The sequence below is a fragment of the Acomys minous genome, assembly GCF_964271855.1.
Source record: "Acomys minous genome assembly, chromosome: 4".
NCBI classification, from domain to species: Eukaryota; Metazoa; Chordata; class Mammalia; order Rodentia; family Muridae; genus Acomys; species Acomys minous.
Window position 1 is genome coordinate 104,816,268 of NC_140486.1, and position 9,161 is coordinate 104,825,428.

General features: G+C 41.5%; 1 long non-coding RNA gene across 1 annotated transcript in view; it reads right to left on the bottom strand.

Annotated features, from left to right (window-relative positions):
* LOC311596433 overlaps window positions 1–8,906 on the bottom strand; it is a 97,665-nt gene extending 88,759 nt beyond the window's left edge. The window contains exon 1 of the long non-coding RNA XR_014778837.1: window positions 8,490–8,906. This is a non-coding gene — a long non-coding RNA (uncharacterized lncRNA). The remainder of the gene's footprint in view (window positions 1–8,489) is intronic.
* Between the last annotated feature and the right edge of the window lie 255 nt (window positions 8,907–9,161).

Genomic DNA, 9,161 nt, shown 5'->3' on the forward strand with positions numbered 1-9,161 from the left:
ACTCACATAGGGTATATTTTATTGTCAGTTTGTTTGGCTTTCACCATTAGAGACTCTCAGAGAGGTACCCTTGTTGGTTCATTCATTTTTGGTCTCTTAGAGTTCTCACTATGCTACATGGTTAAGTGCTTTCATGGACATGCCAGGTCACTTTTATTTTGGTCCACTCACTTCTACTCCTGGCTGTCTTTCACACTCCTCCTCGTCTGGGAGCCTGACCTCAAAGGGTTTCATTCAGGGGCTGGCTCTCTGTCAGCTTCTGTGGTGTTTTGTGTTAGTCCTGGTTACACTGCCAAATGGATCTCTGCAAAAAGATAAATAGTTCTCCTCTCCATGGTAGACGTCACATGTTAACAAGGAACGAAACAGTAATTATGTTTTCAAAGAGTCATACTAAGGTAGGGAGGGTGTCCATAAAGAGGAGAATTTTGCAATGGTATCTACTTTCATGAATTTTTAAAAAAAGTAGTTGAAACAGTATGAGTTAATTTTTCATTAAAAAACCCAGGTTTCATATCCTAGTAGCTAGGTCATTTAAAAATACAAATTCAAGTGTGGTTAAACTATTTCAGTAGGTTTAAAAGGTACTTATCAAAATCAAAATGGCCAACCTTTTGATTACTATGTGGAACTACTAATTCAGATCAAGGGAAGTGGAAATTTAAATTTACAAGTAACTTTTTTTTCTTTTTCTTTTCTTTTTTTTTTTTTTACTTTATTAATTTATTCTTGTTACATCTCAATGGTTATCTCATCCCTTGTATCCTCCCATTCTTCCCTCCCTCCCATTTTCCCCTTATTCCCCTCCCCTATGACTGTTCCTGAGGGGGATTACCTCCCCCTGTATATGATCATAGGGTATCAAGTCTCTTCTTGGTAACCTGCTGTCCTTCCTCTGAGTGCCACCAGGTCTCCCCCTCCAGGGGACATGGTCAAAGTTGAGGCACCAGAGTATGTGAGAAAGTCATATCCCACTCTCCACTCAACTGTGGAGAATGTTCTGTCCGTTGGCTGGATCTGGGTAGGGGTTTAAGGTTTACCGCCTGTATTGTCCTTGGCTGGTGCCTTAGTTTGAGCGGGACCCCTGGGCCCAAATCTGCCTATCATAATGTCCTACTTGTAGGCTTCTAGGACCCTCTGGATCCTTCTACTTTGCCATTCTCCCATGCTTCTCTCATCTAGAGTCCCACTAGAATGTCCTCCCCTCTGTCTCAGTTTCCTGGTAAGTGAAGGCTTTCGTGGGACATGCCCCTTGGGCTAATATGCAGATATAAGTGAGTATATACCGTTTGAGTCTTTCTGCTTCTGGGTTAACTCACTCATTATGATCATTTCTAGCCCAATCCATTTATCCACAAATTTCGGGAATTCCTTGTTTTTAATAGCTGAATAGTATTCAAGACAGGGTCTCTCTGTGTAGCCTTGGCTGTCCTGGACTCACTTTGTAGACCAGGCTGGGCTCGAACTCACAGCAATCCGCCTGCCTCTGCCTCCCGAATGCTGGGATTAAAGGCGTGCGCCACCACCCCCGGCTATACAAGTAACTTTTTAACAAACTCTGAGCATAACATCTGGGCATAACAGTGTTGAAAATCACAAGCCTTTCAGTGTAGATAAATACAGACATTTTCATTCAGCTGTGTCTCTAGTTGTTCAGGGGTTTTAACAAAGACATGCATTAGCTCAAAGTAGTACAATAAACTGAACTTCCAAACAGATCTCTTCATTGCTTACAGAGAAAGTTTTAAGCCAAGAACTAAATATATATGCATATAATATATAAATATTTGTGTTTATTTATAGCATCTATTCTGTCTTGATCAATACAGAAATTGCCACTTTGATATGTGCTACAAATAGAACAGCACCATGTCACCACCACCACCACCACCACCCTCCCAGATAAGGGGCATTGGTTTAGTGCCTGGAGAAAGAAAATGAAGCTAAAACCTAGGAAAGTAGATGTCTGTGAAGTTCTACTATACCTCAGAAACTTCAGGAGAGCTGTTGTGAGAAAACGTGAAGGGCAAACCACAGAGCTACTGAGTTTGCCGCTCTAGGGGATGTAGTTGGAAAGGTCAGATAACACTGTGTTGACCACAATATAAGCAAGACAGAGATGCACCCGCATGGGCTTGGGCTCATGTTTTAGTAGAGAATGAAGGTGAGAACGTTCAGGGAGCAAGGATCTAACTTGGCTTAAATGCTGATAGATTTCAGACCCAGAATAAGAACTAAAAATAATGAAAAGGCTCTGAGTGACAAAGGACTAGTGGGATTTCTTCAACAATTCAACCCCCCAGCAAGCATCAGACTGTCAGAATAAGGGATGTACTGTTGTGTTCTGGCACATTGTTTCAGGTAGTCTCAAGATGGCTGCTACTAAGATGAAGGAAAAGCACAGGGATTGAAAATCTAAGAGCAAAGCAAATTTAACATCTATCCAATATAAACTTCGGCACTGTGACAGACACGGAAGCAAAGGGATCCAGTCCTTATGATGGAAACTCTTAAGAAACTGCACTTGCAAAAAAGAAAGCAAAACAACAACAACAAAAACACACACACACACAAAACCCAGCAAAAATTAAAAAACTAAAAAAACAAACAAACAACAAAAAAACCTATGAGCTGGGACAAAGCTTGGGAAAGAAGAGAAACACAAGACCCTAGGCAAAATGTCCTTGTTTCTACCACAGACAGAATTCTGTCTTAAAAAGGGTAAGTTTAGGTGCAGGTAGAGTCAACACCCAAACTCTGCCATGACACGGTAAACAAGTTCTCAATAGTTCCTGCCTCACAAATATGTCTGTCAGATATAATGGACCAGAAGGCTGAAGATGATGCTCCAACATACAGAGAGCTTCGAGTGACTGTTCAGGCAGCAAACTGTCTCTGTCATCTTCTCATTTGGGAAGCCTGCACTCTCAGCATACTCAGGTAATCAAGTTTATTCCCTCTCAAGTCTCTGATGGGGTTGAAGACCAGATAGTTTAGTTTTACAATTAAGCTTAGTTGTTTAGAAGTTAAGATGTTTTTATGTCTGAATAGATGTTTTAAGCTGATAATGACAAAATGTGATGAAGATTGATTTACATTCAGAATTTCAGATGCACCAAGATAGGAAAGTTGTTTTCTTCAAGGCTGTCAAATACAAATAGCCAAAACACTAAGAATGTAACATTAATATAATTCCTGATTTTGTCATTGTTCTTCTTGCTGTAGGTAGTTTATTATATATGTGTGTATAGTAATATAAATGTATATGTAAAATTATTTAATAAAAAAAGAGAAGAGAAGTGCAAAGGCTGCCCAAGCCCCAATGAAATGACATTTCAGATATTGCTATGCAATATACCAATTAAAAGGAAATTCTAACAGGTGGTATTGTAGCATGACTTTAATCCCAGCACTCAGAAGACAGAAGCAGATAGGTATTTGTGATCTACAGAGTGAGTTCTGCAGCCAGGGCTACACAGAGAAACCGTGTCAAAGAAGGAAGAAGAAGAAGAAGAAGAAGAAGAAGAAGAAGAAGAAGAAGAAGAAGAAGAAGAAGAAGAAGAAGAAAAGAAAAAAGAAAGAAAGGAAAGCTTTCAAGCAAGAGAGGTGGCTTGGCTTATGGCTTATGGCTCAGGGGTAAAAGTACTTGCTGACAAGCCCGAGAATGTGAGTTCAATCTCACAACCACACGATAGAAGAGAAATCAGATTCCCTCAAGTTGTTCTCTGATCTACACAAACACAATATGATGCATACCCTCCTACAGTAAATAAATGTAATTTTAAAAATTAATAAAATAATAATTAACTTGATGAGAGCAGCCAAGGGTACAAGGCCAATGGGATTTTAATCAAGTCAGGAAGAGATAAGAAAGTGTCCCAAATTAGGTCATTCTCTGCTATGTATACCCTAGTGTCCCCTTTTCTGAATGCAAGTCCTACCGCATTTACACTGAGTAGACAACATAGGCCACCAGGCCTCTGGCTGTCTACATAACTTGCAGGTCACAAAGAGAAAATAAAAAGTGAAATCAGTTGTTTTTTAAAAGAGAAAGCACTAAAGCATGTGTTTCCCTGTCTCCTATAGTATTTTTACTTTCATACGGCATGTTACATATGCACGTTACATTCGCAACAGGTCAGTTTCAGGTGGACCTGAGAAACCCTGAACAAACACAACCCGGACACCCTGGACTTTGAGCAACTGAAGTTGGGGGCCTTAGCTCTATAGCCACTCTGAGGGTTAGGTATAATCTATACTCAGTTCTCTACAAGGAACTGGACAAAGTTGCACACAGACCTTCCATGCCTGACCAGTAGAAACCTTTTCTATGACCTTTCCTCTTCAGTGCCCTCATCTGACAGGCATATACAGAAGAATCAGGAAAGGACCCCCTTCCCCAAAGGAATAGTTGAACAACAATTGAGAAAAGCCTCGTGCCTCAGGAAATGCTTTCTAAATGTGTTAGCTACTGAGATCTGGGAAAGACTGTTATTTGGTATAAATCTTAATTTCACATAAACAGAAGAAGCTTCTCAACCACTCAAAAAACAAAACAAAAACCTGACTTCTTACTCAAGAGCTGATCATGAGGGTGAAGGCGTTGAGACAAGGCAAGGTAAGTCAGAAGTAATAACCTGACTTTGGAGACCCCCCCATGGACCTATGAAATGCATCAGGTATGTGAAGATTTTCATGGTGAGAATCACTGGACGCCACGAGTCGATTACTAAGAATGAGACATCTGCACAGTGGGGATTTTTTTTTTCATTTTTAAAATGTATTATTTTTATTCAATTTACATCCTAGCCATAGCCCCATCCCTCTTTTCCTTTCAGTCTCACCTCTATCCCTCTCCACCTCCCTCCCTCTCCCGCTCCCTCCCTCCCTCCCCCTCCCTCCCCCTCCCTCCCCCTCCCTCCGCTATTCCTTAGAAAAGGGGAACCTTCCTTCCCACCTGTCCCAGCTCATCAAGTTGTGTCAGGACTGAGTGTGTCCTCTTCCCCTGTGGCCTGACAAGGGAGTGATTATAAAAGGGAGAAGTGATTATAAAACTGGCAAGAAAGTCCATGTCAGGGACAGCCCCTACTCCTCTTGCTAGAGGACCCACATGAAGCCTAAGGGACCCATTGGCTACATCTGTGTCGAGGGCTTGGGCCAGTCCACACATGGTCCTTGGTTGGTGCTTCAGTCTCAGCAAGCGTCTCTGGGCCCTGGTTAGTTCTGTTGGTTTTCTTGTGGAGCTCCTGTCACCTCCAGGTCCCTTTCTCCCCTCCCCCCCCTTTTTTTCCACAAGACTCCCTATGCATTGCCCAACGTTTGGCTGTGAGTCTCGGCATCTGTTTTGAACTGCTGCTGGGTGGAGCTTCTCAGGGGACAACTGTGCTAGGCTCCTGTCTGCAGGCGTAGCAGAGTGTAGCTAATAATGTCAGAGGTTGCTTCTCCCCCATGGGGTGGGTCTTCAGTTAGGGCTGGCATTGGCTGAACATTCCTTTAATCTCGGCTCTATCTGCTCTGTCTTTATCCCTGCGCATCTCGTAGGCAGGGTAAATTTTTGTGCTGAAGTTTTTGTGGATGGGTTGGTGCTCCCTTCCCTCTATTAGGAGTGTTGTCTAGTTAGAGGGTGTCCTCTTCAGACACTATAGGTCCTGCTACTAGGAGTCTCTGCCAAAGTTCGCCGTTCTATCCTCCCAGGAGCCTACCCTGACTTAGGTCTCCAGCTTGTTACAGAGATGCCCCAGACCACAGTTTCTCTTTTCTCTACAGGCCATCTGTCCTCCAATCCAGCTCTTTCCAGGTCTGATCTCTACCTTCATGTTCTCTGCACTCCCATCTTCCACCACTACCTCTGTCTTTTCTATTTCCCCTTCTGAGCGATATTTGAGCATCCTCCCTTGGGTCCTCCTTGTTACTTATCTTCTTTGGGTCTGTGCATTGTAGTATATTTTTTCCTGTACTATATGGCTAACATCCACTTGTGAGTGAGTACATACCGTGTGTGTCTTTCTGGGTCTGGGTGGGTTTTTCATAGCCATAGGTTTAGTATTTGGTAGGCCAGGGTAGCTGGAGGGAGGAATTTTTTTTCCTTGAATCAATGTGTGTCCCTGCAAATCCTCCAGTGATACGTCATAGGTCCCCTATATCCCAGATCCGCATTCCCTATAAGAACATATTGTTTATCCCCTCCTCTATGTCCATAATACGTATTAATACGTATCATAGTTACACATGTATTTGTTGAGTTATTTCTTCATTGCCTGTTTTATAAGGTATGTTTTAATACTATTTTCATTGTCTGTTTCACTAAACTTTGTTTCTGAGAGCGCATAGAACTGAACAGAAGAAAGGAAAATTAATGTAGAAGCTACATCCAGTCTCTTAAATTAATAATTATAATAATAATCATTATAATATAATAATCCAGCCTACCTCAAAGAAGATGATGAGCATCAAAGACCCTCCTTATGGAGATGGCTTCTAATGTGGCAAACCAGCCACTGGACAAAAAGACCTCATTTTGGCCACTGAAAGAATTCTGCCTAACAATGGGCAAGCTTGGATGCGCGCAGAGTTGACAGCCAAACTCTGCCAAAACAAGGTAAGGAAGTCCTCAGTAGTTCCTGCCTCACAAATATGTTTGTCAGATATATTGGGCCAGAAGGCTGAAGATGATGCTTCAACACTATAGAGAGTTTGGGGTGAGTGTTTAGGCAGCAAACTGTCTCTGTCATTATTTTTTTTCACTTTGGAAGCTGCTAACCTGCACTTCCTGTTTACTCAGGCAATTAATTTTATTCCTTCTCAAGACTCTGATGTGGTTGAAGACCAGATAGATGTTTTATAATTAAGCTTAGTTGTTTAGAGGTTAAGATGTTTTTTAGGTCTATATTGATATTTATAGTTGATAATGATGAGGTATGATAGATATCGATTCATATTCAGAATTTTAGACTCTACAAGTAGGAAAGATGTTTTCTTCAAGGTTGCCAAATACAAATAGCCAAAACACTATGAATGTAACATTTATATAATTCCTGATTGGTTTGTGGCTTTTCTTGCTGTATAAAGTTTATTATATATGTTTAATAATATAAACGTGTACATAAAATTTTTTTTAAAAAGATTAAAAAAATAAAAATTAATATGTAATTTATTATTATCATTAATTACTACTGCTGCTGTTACTGCTACTGCTACTTTGACCACTTCAGACTCTTTCCAGTTGGTTTGGCCTTTTTGCTCCTGCGTCAAGTTCCCTATAGACTGAGTCATCACCCAGGCCTTATGGCTTTCCTGACTTTGTCTCTGCTTTAGGCAGTGGGGACCTCATAAGCTGCCTGACATGTTGGCATTTGCCTCTGTGCTTGTTAGGTGTTTTAGTGGTGGTGGTGGGCTTTTTGTTGTTGTTGTTTGTTTTGTTTTGTTTTGTGTGTTGTTGTTGTTGTTGTTGTTTTTTCAATTTGACACAAGCTAAATTCTTCTGGAAAACTGGAATCTCATTTGAGACCATGCCTGCGTCAGGCTGGCCTGTAGTCAGTCTTATGGGACTATTTTCCAGATTAATGACTGCTGTGGGAGGGCCTACCCCACTGGGGCAGTGCCATGTTTAGGAAGGTGGTCCTGAGTTATATAAGAAAGAAAATTGAACAAGCCAGGGGAGCGAGCCCATACGCAGTGTTCTTCCATGGGCTTGGCTTCATGCCTGCCTCCAGGTTTCTGTCCTGTGTTCCTGCCTTGCCCCTATTATGACAGACCACAACTATAAGCTGAGATAGACCCTCTTCTCCTCAAGATGTGTTTTCATGTTCTTTAGAACAGCAATTGAAACCAAACTAAGACAGCCCGCCTCTCTCACTGCATGCCCTATTTGTGTTTAGACAGATCTCCTGGAATTGGATTCTTTGTTCTTGGTCCTGCTGCCCATCCTTTCATTCCACACTCTGACCTGTCTTTTGACTGACAGTTCTGTTTTCTGCAAGCATAGCTGGCATAGGCTTTACGTCCAGGCCCATGACCATCACCTAACGTCCACTGCTCTGACGCTACCGTCCCAGTGAGCTGCCTCTGAGCTCTCGCTTTCCAAATTTTCTTAATCAAAGACAGAATAGCTTCCTTGGGTGCATCGAATCAGCTTTCCTGAACTAACATGGCTTATGTCTAACATGGATGCTGTCTAAAAGAAAATGAATAGCTTTTAAAAAAAAAAGATGAGAATTTAATGGAAAATAGTCTAGTAAGACTAATATTTAAGCCTAAATCTCAAGGTTCATGTCATTGACTTACTACATTTGTCTACCCTACTATAGTGCTAGGCGTATAACAAGTACTCAGTAAGGGTTTCTTTATGGATTACTTGTTCCTTATAGTCAAAAGTTCATACTTTTGAGCTAAAGAGACAACTAACTATGTGGTTGAGAGCACTGGCTGCTCTTCTAGAGGACCCGCGTTCAATTCCCAGCCCCCACACAGTAGCTCACAGTCATCTGTACCTCCAGTTTCAAAAGATCCAATGCCATTCTTCTGGTCTTTGCAGACATCAGGCGTGAACATGGTATACAGACGTACATTATGGTAAGTCACTTATACATATAAAATTAAATAGTAACAGGTTAAAATAAAAGCTCATAATTTTGACAAAGCCTCAGGTAATCAGTCTTGCCACACAGTCTCCCTTACTCCCAGCTATCTTTAGCAGCCTTGGCTAGCTATCAAAACGATTGTGTTACAAAAGTCCTTCTTAGCCACATTTCATCACGGTAGTGACAATGCTGAAGTGGCTGAGAGAATGCGGTGCCTGTTCATAAAAAACATTTCAAGTAAAAGGACTTCAAGTTCCTTAGGGCTGCTATTCAAATCTCTGCTGTTATTTCCAGCAGAGCATAAAGCTCCAAGGTCCCTGATTGCGCTAGCACTGGCCAAGTGGCATGGCAAGGCGTTGAGATGCAGTAAAGTTAGTCATCTTAGAACTCCTTTACTCAAGTGTTCTGTCCCCGCCCCCCCCCCCATCTTCCTAAACTTTGCATAGGTAGAGCTTGCAGTTGCATGCATTTTAAAAGAATTAAGTGCGACACACTAAAGTTTCAGGATTTTGAAGTTATTAACCACAAGTGGTGGGTGCAGATCTCTGAGGAGCTGATACGTATCAATTTAGAAATTGAACA